We start from the raw sequence: 16,329 nt of genomic DNA on the forward strand, positions 1-16,329 counted from the left end.
CTAGGTGAAGGACGGCTTTCATACACACTTATCTCTCAGAACTGAGCATGTGGAGAGACGTTCGTTCATCTAGCACAAAGGGAACGGGTTGCAGGGGAAAATTTTACTCTGGTTTCTCAGTCTGTTTCCTTGTTCCGGTTTGAAGTTCCTGCAGTTTTCACTGTAAAACCGAGTTGGAGCTAGTACCTCCCCATATATATGTATGGAGTGGACTTTGCAATTGAAAAGAAACTTTGTGTTCCCAACAAGCTAGGTGAAAGACGTCTTTCACACACACTTATCTCTCAGAACTGAGCATGTGGATAGACGTTCGTTCATCTAGCACAAAGGGAACGGGTTGCAGGAGAAACTTTTACTCTTGTTTCTGAGACTGTTTCCTAGTGCCGGTTGGAAGTTCCTGCAGTTTTCACTGTAAAACCGAGTTGGAGCTAGTACCACCCCATATATATGTATGGAGTGGAATTTGCAACTGAAAAGAAACTTTGTGTTCCCAACAAGGTACGTGAAGGACGGCTTTTACACACACATATCTCTCAGAACTGAGCATGTGGAGAGACGTTCGTTCATCTAGCACAAAGGGAACGGGTTGCAGGAGAAACTTTTACTCTTGTTTCTCAGTCCTTTTCCTAGTGCCGTTTTGAGGTTCCTGCAGTTTTCACTGTAAAACCGAGTTGGAGCTAGTACCACCCCATATATATGTATGGAGTGGAATTTGCAACTGAAAAGCAACTTTGTGTTCCCAACAAGCTAGGTGAAGTACGGCTTTCACACCCACATATCCCTCAGAAATGAGCATGTGGAGAGACTTTCGTTCATCTAGCCCAAAGGGAATGGGTTGCCGGAGAAACATTTACTCTGGATTCTCAGTCTGTTTCCTAGTCCCGGTTAGATTTTCCTGCAGTTTTCAAAGTAAAACAGAGTTGGAGCTAGTACTTACCCATATATATGTTTGGAGTGGAGTTTGCAAGTGTAAAGAAACTTTGTGTTCCCAAGAAGCTAGTTGAAGGACGGCTTTCACACACACTTATCTCTCAGAACTGAGCAAGTGGAGAGACGTTCGTTCATCTAGCACAAAGTTAACGGGTTGCAGGAGAAACTTTTTCTCTGGTTTTTCAGTCTGTTTATTAGTTCCGGTTTGATGTTCCTGCAGTTTTCACTGTGAAATCGATTTGGAGCTTGTACCTCCCCATATATATGTATGGAGTGGAGTTTGCAACTGAAAAGAAACTTTGTGTTCCCAACAAGCTAGGTGAAGGACGGCTTTCATACACACTTATCTCTCAGAAATGAGCATGTGGAGAGACGTTCGTTCATCTAGCACAAAGTTAATTGTTTGCAGGAGAAACTTTTTCTCTGGTTTCCAAGTCTGTTTCCTAGTGCCGGTTTGAAGTTCCTGCAGTTTTCACTGTAAAACCGAGTTGGAGCTCATATTCCCCATGTATATATATGGAGAGGAGTTTTCAAGTGCAAAGAAAATTTGTGTTCCAAACAAGCTAGGTGAAGGACGGCTTTCACACACACTTATCTCTCAGAAATGAGCATGTGGAGAGACGTTCGTTCATCTAGCACAAAGGGAACGGTTTGCAGGGGAAAATTTACTCTGGTTTCTCAGTCTGTTTCCTAGTGCCGGTTTGAAGTTCCTGCAGTTTTCTCTGTAAAACCGAGTTGGAGCTAGTACCTCCCCAAATATATGTATGGAGTGGAGTTTGCAAGTGAAAAGAAACTTTGTGTTCCCTACAAGATTGGTGAAGGTAGGCTTTCACACACTCTTATCTCTCAGAACTGAGCATGTGTAGTGACTTTCGTTCAACTAGCACAAAGGTAACGGGTTGCAGGAGAAAATTTTACTCTGTTTTCTCAGTCTGTTTCTTAGTGCCGGTTTGAATTTCCTGCATTTTTCACAGTAAAACAGAGTTGGAGCTTGTACCACCCCATATATATGTATGGAGTGGGGATTGCAAGTGAAAAGAAACTATGTGTTCCCAACAAGCTAGGTGAAGTACGGCATTCACACACACTTATCTCTCAGAACTGAGGATGGAGAGACGTTCGTTCATCTAGCACAAAGGGAACGGGTTGCAGGAGAAACTTTTACTCTTGTTTCTCAGTCTTTTTCCTAGTGCCGGGTTGATGTTCCTGCAGTTTTCACTGTAAAACAGAGTTGGAGCTTGTACCTCCCCATATATATGTATGGAGTGGAGTTTGCAACTGAAAAGAAACTTTGTGTTCCCAACAAGCTAGGTGAAGGACGGCTTTCACACACACTTATCACTCAGAAATGAGCATGTGGAGAGACGTTCGTTCATCTAGCACAAAGTTAATGGGTTGCAGGAGCAACTTTTTCTCTGGTTTCTCAGTCTGTTTCCTAGTGCCGGTTTAAATTTCCTGCACGTTTCACTGTAAAACCGAGATGGAGCTGGTACTTCCCCATATATATGTATGGAGTGGAGTTTGCAATTGAAAAGAAACTTTGTGTTCCCAACAATCTAGGTGAAGGACGGCTTTCACACACACTTATCTCTCAGAAATGAGCATGTGGAGAGACGTTCGTTCATCTAGCACAAAGGGAACGGGTTGCAGGCTAAACTTTTACACTGGTTTCTCAGTCTGTTTCCTAGTGCCGGTTTGAAGTTCCTGCAGTTTTCACTGTAATACCGAGTTGGAGCTAGTACCTCCCCATATATATATATGCAGTGTAGTTTGCAACTGAAAAGAAACTTTTTGTTCCCAACAAGCTAGGTGAAGTACGGCTTTAACACCCACATATCTCTCAGAACTGAGCATGTGGAGAGACGTTCGTTCATCAAGCACAAAAGGAACGGGTTGCAGAAGAAACTTTTACTCTGGTTTCTGAGACTGTTTCCTAGTGCCAGTTGGAAGTTCCTGCAGTTTTCACTGTAATACCGAGTTGGAGCTATTACCACCCCATATATATGTACGGAGTGGAGTATGCAACTTAAAAGAAACTTTGTGTTCCAAACAAGGTACGTGAAGACGGCTTTCACACACACTTATCTCTCAGAACTTAGCATGTGGAGAGACGTTCGTTCATCTAGCACAAAAGGAACTGGTTGCAGGAGAAACTTTTACTCTGGTTTCTAAGTCTCTTTCCTAGTGCCGGTTTGAGGTTCCTGCTGTTTTCACTGTAAAACCGAGTTTTAGCTTGTACCTCCCCATATATATGTATGGAGTGGAGTTTGCAACTGAAAAGGAACTTTGTGTTCCCATAAGCTAGGTGAAGAACGGCTTTCACACACACTTATCTCTCAGAAATGAGCATGTGGAGAGACGTTCGTTCATCTAGCACAAAGGGAACGGCTTGCAGGAGAAACTTTTTCTCTGATTTCTCAGTCTTTTTCCTAGTGCCGGTTTGAAGTTCCTGCAGGTTTCACTGTAAAACCGAGTTGGAGCTAGTACTTCCCCATATATATGTATGGAGTGGAGTTGGCAAGTGAAAAGAAACTTTGTGTTCCCAACAAGCTAGTTGAAGTACGGCTTTCACACACAATTATCTCTCAGAATTGAGCATGTGGAGAGACGTTCGTTCATCTAGCACAAAGGGAACGGGTTGCATGGGAAACTTTTACTCTGGATTCTCAGTTTGTTTCCTAGTGCCGGTTTGAATTTCCTGCAGTTTTCACTGTAAAACAGAGTTGGAGCTTGTACCTCCACATATATATGTATGGAGTGGAGTTTGCTACTGAAAAGAAACTTTGTGTTCCCAAAAAGCTAGGTGAAGGACGGGTTTCACACACAATTTTCTCTCAGAAATGAGCATGTGGAGAGACGTTCGTTCATCTAGCACAAAGTTAACGGGTTGCAGGGGAAACTTTTTCTCTGCTTTCTCAGTCTGTTTCCTAGTGCCGGTTTGAAGTTCCTGCACTTTTCACTGTAAAACCGAGTTGGAGCTCGTACTTCCCCATGTATATATATGGAGTTTAGTTTGCAAGTGAAAAGAAAATTTGTGTTCCAAACAAGCTAGGTGAAGGACGGCTTTCACACACACTTATCTCTCAAAAATGAGCATGTGGAGAGACGTTCGTTCATCTAGCACAAAGGGAACGGGTTGCAGGAGAAAATTTTACTCTGGTTTCTCAGTCTGTTTCCTAGTGCCGGTTTGAAGTTCCTGCAGTTTTCACTGTCAAACCGAGTTGGAGCTAGTACCTCCCGATATATATGTATGGAGTGGAGATAGCAATTTAAAAGTAACTTTGTGTTCCCAACAATCTAGGTGAAGGACGGCTTTCATAAACACTTATCTCTCAGAAATGAGCATGTGGTGAGACGTTCGTTCATCTAGCACAAAGTTAACGGGTTGCAAGAGAAACTATTTCTCGGATTTCTCAGTCTGTTTCCTAGTGCCGGTTTGAAGTTCCTGCAGTTTTCACTGTAAAACTGAGTTGGAGCTAATAGTTCCCCATGTATATGTATGGATGGAGTTTGCAAGTGAAAAGAAAATTTGTGTTCCAAAAAAGCTAGGTAAAGGACGGCTTTCACACACACTTATCTCTCAGAACTGAGCATGTGGAGAGACGTTCGTTCATCTAGCAAAAAGGGAACGGGTTGCAGGTGAAACTTTTAATCAGGTTTCTCAGTCTGTTTCCTAGTTCCGGTTTGAAGTTCCTGCAGTTTTCACTGTAAAACCGAGTTGGAGCTAGTACCTCCCCATATATATGTATGTAGTGGACTTTGCAAGTGAAAAGAAACTTTGTGTTCCCAACAAGCTAGGTGAAAGACGTCTTTCACACACACTTATCTCTCAGAACTGAGCATGTGGAGAGACGTTCGTTCATCAAGCACAAAGGGAACGGGTTGCAGGAGAAACTTTTACTCTGGTTTCTGAGACAGTTTCCTAGTGCCTGTTTGAAGTTCCTGCAGTTTTCACTGTAAAACCGAGTTGGAGCTAGTACCACCCCATATATATGTATGGAATGGAGTTTGCAACTGAAAAGAAACTTTGTGTTCCCAACAAGGTACGTGAAGGACGGCTTTCACACACACATATCTCTCAGAACTGAGCATGTGGAGAGACGTTCGTTCATCTAGCACAAAGGGAACGGGTTGCAGGAGAAACTTTTACTCTGGTTTCTCAGTCTTTTTCCTAGTGCCGGTTTGAGGTTCCTGTAGTTTTCACTGTAAAACAGAGTTGGAGCTAGTACCTCCCCATATATATGTATGGAGTGGAATTTGCAACTGAAAAGCAACTTTGTGTTCCCAACAAGCTAGGTGAAGTACGGCTTTCACACCCACATATCCCTCAGAAATGAGCATGTGGAGAGACGTTCGTTCATCTAGCACAAAAGGAATGGGTTGCAGGAGAAACATTTACTCTGGATTCTCAGTCTGTTTCCTAGTGCCGGTTTGAATTTCCTGCAAATTTCACTGTAAAAAGGAGTTGGAGCTTGTACCTCCCCATATATATGTATGGAATGGAGTTTGCTACTGAAAAGAAACTTTGTGTTCCCAACAAGCTAGGTGAAGGACGGCTTTCACACACACTTATCTCTCAGAAATGAGCATCTGGAGAGACGTTCGTTCATCTAGCACAAAGTTAACGGGTTGTAGGAGAAACTATTTCTCTGGTTTCCCAGTCTGTTTCCTAGTGCCGGTTTGAAGTTCCTGCAGTTTTCACTGTAAAACCGAGTTGGAGCTAGTACTTCCCCATATTTATGTATGGAGTGGAGTTTGCAACTGAAAAGAAACTTTGTGTTCCCAACAATCTAGGTGAAGGACGGCATTCACACACACTTAACTCTCAGAACTGAGCATGTGGAGAGACGTTCGTTCATCAAGCACAAAGGGAACGGGTTGCAGGAGAAACTTTTACTCTGGTTTCTGAGACTGTTTCCTAGGGCCGGTTTGAATTTCCTGCAGTTTTCACTGTAAAACCGAGTTGGAGCTAGTACCTCCCCATATATATGTATGCAGTGGACTTTGTAAGTGAAAAGAATCTTTGTGTTCCCAACAAGCTAGGTGAAAGACGTCTTTCACACACACTTATCTCTCAGAACTGAGCATGTGGAGAGACGTTCGTTCATCAAGCACAAAGGGAACGGGTTGCAGGAGAAACTTTTACTCTGGTTTCTGAGAGAGTTTCCTAGTGCCGGTTTGAAGTTCCTGCAGTTTTCACTGTAAAACCGAGTTGGAGCTAGTAGCACCCCATATATATGTATGGAATGGAGTTTGCAACTGAAAAGAAACTTTGTGTTCCCAACAAGCTAGGTGAAGAACGGCTTTCACACACACTTATCTCTCAGAAATGAGCATGTGGAGAGACGTTCGTTCATCTAGCACAAAGGGAACGGGTTGCATGGGAAACTTTTACTCTGGATTCTCAGTCTGTTTCCTAGTGCCGGTTTGAATTTAATGCAGTTTTCACTGTAAAACAGATTTGGAGCTGTACCTCCACATATATATGTATGGAGTGGAGTTTGCTAATGAAAAGAAACTTTGTGTTCCCAAAAAGCTAGGTGAAGGACAGCTTTCACACACAATTTTCTCTCCGAAATGAGCATGTGGAGAGACGTTCGTTCATCTAGCACAATGTTAACGGGTTGCAGGAGAAACTTTTTCTCTGCTTTCTCAGTCTGTTTCCTAGTGCCGGTTTGAAGTTCCTGCACTTTTCACTGTAAAACCGAGTTGGAGCTCGTAATTCCCCATGTATATATATGGAGTTTAGTTTGCAAGTGAAAAGAAAATTTGTGTTCCAAACAAGCTAGGTGAAGGACGGCTTTCACACACACTTATCTCTCAAAAATGAGCATGTGGAAAGACGTTCGTTCATCTAGCACAAAGGGAACGGGTTGCAGGAGAAAATTTTACTCTGGTTTCTCAGTCTGTTTCCTAGTGCCGGTTTGAAGTTCCTGCAGTTTTCACTGTCAAACCGAGTTGGAGCTAGTACCTCCCGATATATATGTATGGAGTGGAGATAGCAATTTAAAAGTAACTTTGTGTTCCCAACAAGCTAGGTGAAGGACGGCTTTCATACACACTTATCTCTCAGAAATGAGCATGTGGTGAGACGTTCGTTCATCTAGCACAAAGTTAACGGGTTGCAAGAGAAACTATTTCTCGTGTTTCTCAGTCTGTTTCCTAGTGCCGGTTTGAAGTTCCTGCAGTTTTCACTGTAAAACTGAGTTGGAGCTAATAGTTCCCCATGTATATGTATGGATGGAGTTTGCAAGTGAAAAGAAAATTTGTGTTCCAAAAAAGCTAGGTAAAGGACGGCTTTCACACACACTTATCTCTCAGAACTGAGCATGTGGAGAGACGTTCGTTCATCTAGCACAAAGGGAACGGGTTGCAGGGGAAACTTATACTCTGGTTTCTCAGTCTGTTTCCTAGTTCCGGTTTGAATTTCCTGCAGTTTTCACTGTAAAACCGAGTTGGAGCTAGTACCTCACCATATATATGTATGCAGTGGACTTTGCAAGTGAAAAGAAACTTTGTGTTCCCAACAAGCTAGGTGAAAGACGTCTTTCACACACACTTATCTCTCAGAACTGAGCATGTGGAGAGACGTTCGTTCATCAAGCACAAAGGGAACGGGTTGCAGGAGAAACTTTTACTCTGGTTTCTGAGACAGTTTCCTAGTGCAGGTTTGAAGTTCCTGCAGTTTTCACTGTAAAACCGAGTTGGAGCTAGTACCACCCCATATATATGTATGGAATGGAGTTTGCAACTGAAAAGAAACTTTGTGTTCCCAACAAGGTACGTGAAGGACGGCTTTCACACACACATATCTCTCAGAACTGAGCATGTGGAGAGACGTTCGTTCATCTAGCACAAAGGGAACGGGTTGCAGGAGAAACTTTTACTCTGGTTTCTCAGTCTTTTTCCTAGTGCCGGTTTGAGGTTCCTGCAGTTTTCACTGTAAAACAGAGTTGGAGCTAGTACCTCCCCATATATATGTATGGAGTGGAATTTGCAACTGAAAAGCAACTTTGTGTTCCCAACAAGCTAGATGAAGTACGGCTTTCACACCCACATATCCCTCAGAAATGAGCATGTGGAGAGACGTTCGTTCATCTAGCACAAAATGAACTGGTTGCAGGAGAAACTTTTACTCTGGTTTCTAAGTCTCTTTCCTAGTGCCGGTTTGAAGTTCCTGAAGTTTTCACTGTAAAACGGATTTGGAGCTTGTACCTCCCCATATATATGTATGGATTGGAGTTTGCTATTGAAAAGAAAATTTGTGTTCCACAAGCTAGGTGAAGGACGGCTTTCATACACACTTATCTCTCAGAACTGAGCATGTGGAGAGACGTTCGTTCATCTAGCACAAAGGGAACGGGTTGCAGGGGAAAATTTTACTCTGGTTTCTCAGTCTGTTTCCTTGTTCCGGTTTGAAGTTCCTGCAGTTTTCACTGTAAAACCGAGTTGGAGCTAGTACCTCCCCATATATATGTATGGAGTGGACTTTGCAATTGAAAAGAAACTTTGTGTTCCCAACAAGCTAGGTGAAAGACGTCTTTCACACACACTTATCTCTCAGAACTGAGCATGTGGATAGACGTTCGTTCATCTAGCACAAAGGGAACGGGTTGCAGGAGAAACTTTTACTCTTGTTTCTGAGACTGTTTCCTAGTGCCGGTTGGAAGTTCCTGCAGTTTTCACTGTAAAACCGAGTTGGAGCTAGTACCACCCCATATATATGTATGGAGTGGAATTTGCAACTGAAAAGAAACTTTGTGTTCCCAACAAGGTACGTGAAGGACGGCTTTTACACACACATATCTCTCAGAACTGAGCATGTGGAGAGACGTTCGTTCATCTAGCACAAAGGGAACGGGTTGCAGGAGAAACTTTTACTCTTGTTTCTCAGTCCTTTTCCTAGTGCCGTTTTGAGGTTCCTGCAGTTTTCACTGTAAAACCGAGTTGGAGCTAGTACCACCCCATATATATGTATGGAGTGGAATTTGCAACTGAAAAGCAACATTGTGTTCCCAACAAGCTAGGTGAAGTACGGCTTTCACACCCACATATCCCTCAGAAATGAGCATGTGGAGAGACTTTCGTTCATCTAGCCCAAAGGGAATGGGTTGCCGGAGAAACATTTACTCTGGATTCTCAGTCTGTTTCCTAGTCCCGGTTAGATTTTCCTGCAGTTTTCAAAGTAAAACAGAGTTGGAGCTAGTACTTACCCATATATATGTTTGGAGTGGAGTTTGCAAGTGTAAAGAAACTTTGTGTTCCCAAGAAGCTAGTTGAAGGACGGCTTTCACACACACTTATCTCTCAGAACTGAGCAAGTGGAGAGACGTTCGTTCATCTAGCACAAAGTTAACGGGTTGCAGGAGAAACTTTTTCTCTGGTTTTTCAGTCTGTTTATTAGTTCCGGTTTGATGTTCCTGCAGTTTTCACTGTGAAATCGATTTGGAGCTTGTACCTCCCCATATATATGTATGGAGTGGAGTTTGCAACTGAAAAGAAACTTTGTGTTCCCAACAAGCTAGGTGAAGGACGGCTTTCATACACACTTATCTCTCAGAAATGAGCATGTGGAGAGACGTTCGTTCATCTAGCACAAAGTTAATTGTTTGCAGGAGAAACTTTTTCTCTGGTTTCCAAGTCTGTTTCCTAGTGCCGGTTTGAAGTTCCTGCAGTTTTCACTGTAAAACCGAGTTGGAGCTCATATTCCCCATGTATATATATGGAGAGGAGTTTTCAAGTGCAAAGAAAATTTGTGTTCCAAACAAGCTAGGTGAAGGACGGCTTTCACACACACTTATCTCTCAGAAATGAGCATGTGGAGAGACGTTCGTTCATCTAGCACAAAGGGAACGGTTTGCAGAGGAAAATTTACTCTGGTTTCGCAGTCTGTTTCCTAGTGCCGGTTTGAAGTTCCTGCAGTTTTCACTGTAAAACCGAGTTGGAACTAGGATCTCCCCATATTTATTTATGGAGTTTACTTGGCAACTGAAAAGAAACTTTGTCTTCCCAACAATCTAGGTGAAGGACGGATTTCACACCCACATATCTCTCAGAAATGAGCATATGGAGAGACGTTCGTTCATCTAGCACAAAGGGAACGGGTTGCAGGAGAAACTTTTACTCTGGATTCTCAGTCTGTTTCCTAGGGCCGGTTTGTAGTTCCTGCAGATTTCACTGTAAAACCGAGTTGGAGCTAGTACAACCCAATATATATATATGGAGTGGAGTCTGCAACTGAAAAGAAACTTTGTGTTCCCAATAAGGTACGTGAAGGACGGCTTTCACACACACTTATCTCTCAGAACTGAGCATGTGGAGAGACGTTCGTTCATCTAGCACAAAAGGAAATGGTTGCAGGAGAAACTTTTACTCTGGTTTCTAAGTCTCTTTCCTAGTGCCGGTTTGAAGTTCCTGCAGTTTTCACTGTAAAACCGAGTTGGAGCTAGTACCTTCCCATATATATGTATGGAGTGGAGTTTGCAAGTGAAAAGAAACTTTGTGTTCCCAACAAGCTAGGTGAAGGACGGCTTTCACACACAGTTATCTCTCAGAAATGAGCATGTGGAGAGACGTTCGTTCATCTAGCACAAAGGGAAAGTGTTGCAGGGGAAACTTTTACTCTGGTTTCTAAGTCTGTTTCCTAGTGCCGGTTTGAGGTTCCTCCAGTTTTCACTGCAAAACCGAGTTGGAGCTAGTACTTCCCCATATATATGTATGGAGTGGGTTTGCAAGTGAAAAGAAACTTTGTGTACCCAACAAGCTAGGTGAAGGACGGGTTTCACACACACTTATCTCTCAGAAATGAGCATGTGGAGAGACGTTCTTACATCTAGCACAAAGGGAAAGGGTTGCAGGAGAAACTTTTTCTCTGGTTTCTCAGTCTGTTTCCTAGTGCCGGTTTCAAGTTCCTACAGTTTTCACTGTAAAACCGAGTTGGAGCTAGTTCCTCCCCATATATATGTATGCAGTGGAGTTTGCAACTTAAAAGAAACTTTGTGTTCCCAACAAGCTAGGTGAAGGACGGCTTTCAAACCCACTTATCTCTCAGAACTGAGCATGGGGAGAGACGTTCGTTCATCTAGCAGAAAGGGAACGGGTTGCAGGAGAAATTTTTACTCTGGTTTCTCAGTCTGTTTCCTAGTGCCGGTTTCAAGTTCCTGCAGTTTTCACTGTAAAACCGAGTTGGAGCTAGTTCCTCCCCATATATATGTATGCAGTGGAGTTTGCAACTGAAAAGAAACTTTGTGTTCCCAACAAGCTAGTTGAAGGACGGCTTTCAAACCCACTTATCTCTCAGAAATGAGCATGTGGAGAGACATTCGTTCATCTAGCACAAATGGAACGGGTTGCAGGAGAAACTTTTACTCTGGATTCTCAGTCTGTTTTCTAGTGCCGGTTTGAATTTCCTGCAGTTTTCACTGTAAAAACGAGTTAGAGCTAGTACCTCCCCATATATATGTATGGAGTGGAGTTTGCAACTGAAAAGAAACTTTGTGTTCCAAACAAGCTAGGTGAAGTACGGCTTCCACACACTTATCTCTCAGAACTGAGCATGTGGAGAGAAGTTCGTTCATCAAGCACAAAGGGAACGGGTTGCAGGAGAAACTTTTACTCTGGTTTCTGAGACTGTTTCCTAGTGCCGGTTTGAAGTTCCTGCAGTTTTCTCTGTAAAACAGGGTTGGAGCTAGTACTTCCCCATATATATGTATAGAGTGGAATTTGCAAGTGAAAAGAAACTTTGTGTTCCCAACCATCTAGTTGAAGTACGGCTTTCACACACACTTATCTCAGAAATGAGCATGTGGAGAGACGTTCGTTCATCTAGCACAAAGGGAAAGTGTTGCAGGGGAAACTTTTACTCTGGTTTCTCAGTCTGTTTCCTAGTGCCGGTTTGAGGTTCCTCCAGTTTTCACTGCAAAACCGAGTTGGAGCTAGTACCACCACATATATATGTATGGATTGGAGTTTTCAACTGGAAAGAAACTTTGTGTTCCCAAGAAGCTAGGTGAAGGACGGCTTTCACACACACTTATCTCTCAGAACTGAGCATGTGGAGAGACGTTCGTTCATCTAGCACAAAGGGAACTGGTTGCAGGGGAAACATATTCTCTGGTTTCTCAGTCTGTTTCCTAGTGCCGGTTTGAAGTTCCTGCAGTTTTCACTGTAAAACCGAGTTGGAGCTAGTACTTCACCATATATATGTATGGAGTGGAGTTTGCAAGTGAAAGAAACTTTGTGTTCCCAACAAGCTAGGTGAAGTACGGCTTTCACACACACTTATCTCTCAGAACTGAGCATGTGTAGACTTTCGTTCATCAAGCACAAAGGGAACGGGTTGCAGGAGAAATTTTTACTCTGGTTTCTCAGACTGTTTCCTAGGGCCGGTTTTATGTTCCTGCAGTTTTCACTGTAAAAGCGAGTTGGAGCTAGTACTTCCCAATATATATGTATGGAGTGGACTTTGCAACTGAAAAGAAACTTTGTGTTCCCAACAAGCTAGGTGAAGGACGGCTTTCACACACACTTATCTCTCAGAACTGAGCATGTGGATAGACGTTCGTTCATCAAGCACAAAGGGAACGGGTTGCAGGAGAAACTTTTACTCTGGTTTCTGAGACTGTTTCCTAGTGCCGTTTTGAAGTTCCTGCAGTTTTCACTCTAAAACCGATTTGGAGCTTGTACCACCCCATATATATTTATGGAGTGGATTTTCAAATGAAAAGAAACTTTGTGTTCCCAACAAGGTACGTGAAGGACGGCTTTCACACACATTTCTCTCTCAGAACTTAGCAAGTGGAGAGACGTTCTATCATCTAGCACAAAAGGAACTGGTTGCAGGAGAAACTATTACTCTGGTTTCTAAGTCTCTTTCCTAGTGCCGGTTTGAATTTCCTGCAGTTTTCACTGTAAAACCGAGTTGGAGCTAATACCTTCCCATATATATGTATGGAGTGGATTTTGCAACTGAAAAGAAACTTTGTGTTCCCAACAAGCTAGGTGAAGGACGGCTTTAACACACACTTATCTCTCAGAACTGAGCATGTGGAGAGACGTTCGTTCATCTAGCACAAAGGGAACGGGTTGCAGGAGAAACACTTACTCTGGATTCTCAGTGTGTTTCCTAGTGCCGGTTTGAATTTCCTGCAGTTTTCACTGTAAAAAAGAGTTGGAGCTTGAACCTCCCCATATATATGTATGGAGTGGGGTTTGCTACTGAAAAGAAACTTTGTGTTCCCAACAATCTAGGTGAAGTTCGGCTTTCATACACACTTATCTCTCAGAAATGAGCATGTGGAGAGACGTTCGTTCATCTAGCACAAAGTTAATTGTTTGCAGGGGAAACTTTCTCTCTGGTTTCCAAGTATGTTTCCTAGTGCCGGTTTGAAGTTCCTGCAGTTTTCACTGTAAAACCGAGTTGGAGCTAGTTCCTCCCCATATATATGTATGCAGTGGAGTTTGCAACTGAAAAGAAACTTTGTGTTCCCAACAAGCTAGGTGAAGGACGGCTGTCAAACCCACTTATCTCTCAGAACTGAGCATGTGGAGAGACGTTCGTTCATCTAGCACAAAGGGAACGGGTTGCAGGAGAAACTTTTACTCTGGATTCTCAGTCTGTTTCCTAGTGCCGGTTTGAATTTCCTGCAGTTTTCACTGTAAAAAAGAGTTGGAGCTTGTACCTCCCCATATATATGTATGGAGTGGGGTTTGCTACTGAAAAGAAATTTTGTGTTCCCAACAATCTAGGTGAAGGACCGCTTTCATACACAGTTATCTCTCAGAAATGAGCATGTGGAGAGACGTTCGTTCATCTAGCACAAAATTAACGGGTTGCAGGTGAAACTAATTCTCTGGTTTCTCAGTCTGTTTCCTAGTGCCGGTTTGAAGTTCCTGCAGTTTTCACTGTAAAACTGAGTTGGAGCTAGTACTTCCCCATGTATATTTATGGAGTGGAGTTTGCAAGTGAAAAGAATATTTGTGTTCCAAACAAGCTATGTGAAGGACGGCTTCCACACACTTATCTCTCAGAACTGAGCATGTGGAGAGAAGTTCGTTCATCAAGCACAAAGGGAACGGGTTGCAGGAGAAACTTTTACTCTGGTTTCTGAGACTGTTTCCTAGTGCCGGTTTGAAGTTCCTGCAGTTTTCACTGTAAACTAGGGTTGGAGCTTGTACTTCCCCATATATATGTATAGAGTGGAATTTGCAAGTGAAAAGAAACTTTGTGTTCCCAACCATCTAGTTGAAGGACGGCTTTCACACACACTTATCTCTCAGAAATGAGCATGTGGAGAGACGTTCGTTCATCTAGCACAAAGGGAAAGTGTTGCAGGGGAAACTTTTACTCTGGTTTCTCAGTCTGTTTCCTAGTGCCGGTTTGAGGTTCCTCCAGTTTTCACTGCAAAACCGAGTTGGAGCTAGTACTTCCCCATATATATGTATGGAGTGGGTTTGCAAGTGAAAAGAAACTTTGTGTTCCCAACAAGCTAGGTGAAGGACGGGTTTCACACACACTTATCTCTCAGAAATGAGCATGTGGAGAGACGTTCGTACATCTAGCACAAAGGGAACGGGTTGCAGGAGAAACTTTTACTCTGGTTTCTCAGTCTGTTTCCTAGTGCCGGTTTCAAGTTCCTGCAGTTTTCACTGTAAAACCGAGTTGGAGCTAGTTCCTCCCCATATATATGTATGCAGTGGAGTTTGCAACTGAAAAGAAACTTTGTGTTCCCAACAAGCTAGGTGAAGGACGGCTTTCAAACCCACTTATCTCTCAGAACTTAGCATGTGGAGAGACGTTCGTTCATCTAGCACAAAGGGAACGGGTTGCAGGAGAAACTTTTACTCTGGTTTCTGAGACTGTTTCCTAGTGCCGGTTTGAAGTTCCTGCACTTTTCACTGTAAAACAGGGTTGGAGCTAGTACTTCCCCATATATATGTATGGAGTGGGTTTGCTACTGAAAAGAAATTTTGTGTTCCCAACAATCTAGGTGAAGGACGGCTTTCATACACAGTTATCTCTCAGAAATGAGCATGTGGAGAGACGTTCGTTCATCTAGCACAAAATTAACGGGTTGCAGGTGAAACTAATTCTCTGGTTTCTCAGTCTGTTTCCTAGTGCCGGTTTGAAGTTCCTGCAGTTTTCACTGTAAAACTGAGTTGGAGCTAATACTTCCCCATGTATATTTATGGAGTGGAGTTTGCAAGTGAAAAGAATATTTGTGTTCCAAACAAGCTATGTGAAGGACTGCTTCCACACACTTATCTCTCAGAACTGAGCATGTGGAGAGAAGTTCGTTCATCAAGCACAAAGGGAACGGGTTGCAGGAGAAACTTTTACTCTGGTTTCTGAGACTGTTTCCTAGTGCCGGTTTGAAGTTCCTGCAGTTTTCACTGTAAACTAGGGTTGGAGCTTGTACTTCCCCATATATATGTATAGAGTGGAATTTGCAAGTGAAAAGAAACTTTGTGTTCCCAACCATATAGTTGAAGGACGGCTTTCACTCACACTTATCTCTCAGAAATGAGCATGTGGAGAGACGTTCGTTCATCTAGCACAAAGGGAAAGTGTTGCAGGGGAAACTTTTACTCTGGTTTCTCAGTCTGTTTCCTAGTGCCGGTTTGAGGTTCCTCCAGTTTTCACTGCAAAGCCGAGTTGGAGCTAGTACTTCCCCATATATATGTATGGAGTGGGTTTGCAAGTGAAAAGAAACTTTGTGTTCCCAACAAGCTATTGGAAGGACGGCTTTCACACACACTTATCTCTCAGAAATGAGCATGTGGAGAGACGTTCGTACATCTAGCACAAAGGGAACGGGTTGCAGGAGAAACTTTTACTCTGGTTTCTGAGACTGTTTCCTAGTGCCGTTTTGAAGTTCCTGCAGTTTTCACTCTAAAACCGATTTGGAGCTAGTACCACCCCATATATATTTATGGAGTGGATTTTGCAACTGAAAAGAAACTTTGTGTTCCCAACAAGGTACGTGAAGGACGGCTTTCACACACACTTATCTCTCAGAACTGAGTATGTGGAGAGACGTTCGTTCATCTAGCACAAAAGGAACGGGTTGCAGGAGAAACTTTTTCTCTGGTTTCTCAGTCTTTTTCCTAGTGCCGGTTTGACGTTCCTGCAGGTTTCACTGCAAACCCGAGTTGGAGCTAGTACTTCCCCATATATATGTATGGAATGGGTTTGCAAGTGAAAAGAAACTTTGTGTTCCCAACAAGCTAGTTGAAGGACGGGTTTCACACACACTTATCTCTCAGAAATGAGCATGTGGAGAGACGATCGTTCATCTAGCACAAAGGGAACGGGTTGCACGAGAAACTTTTACTCTGGTTTCTCAGTCTGTTTCCTAGTGCCGGTTTCAAGTTCCTGCAGTTTTCACTGTAAAACCGAGT

Source organism: Camelus dromedarius, chromosome 35, assembly GCF_036321535.1.
Source record: "Camelus dromedarius isolate mCamDro1 chromosome 35, mCamDro1.pat, whole genome shotgun sequence".
Classification (NCBI taxonomy): Eukaryota; Metazoa; Chordata; class Mammalia; order Artiodactyla; family Camelidae; genus Camelus; species Camelus dromedarius.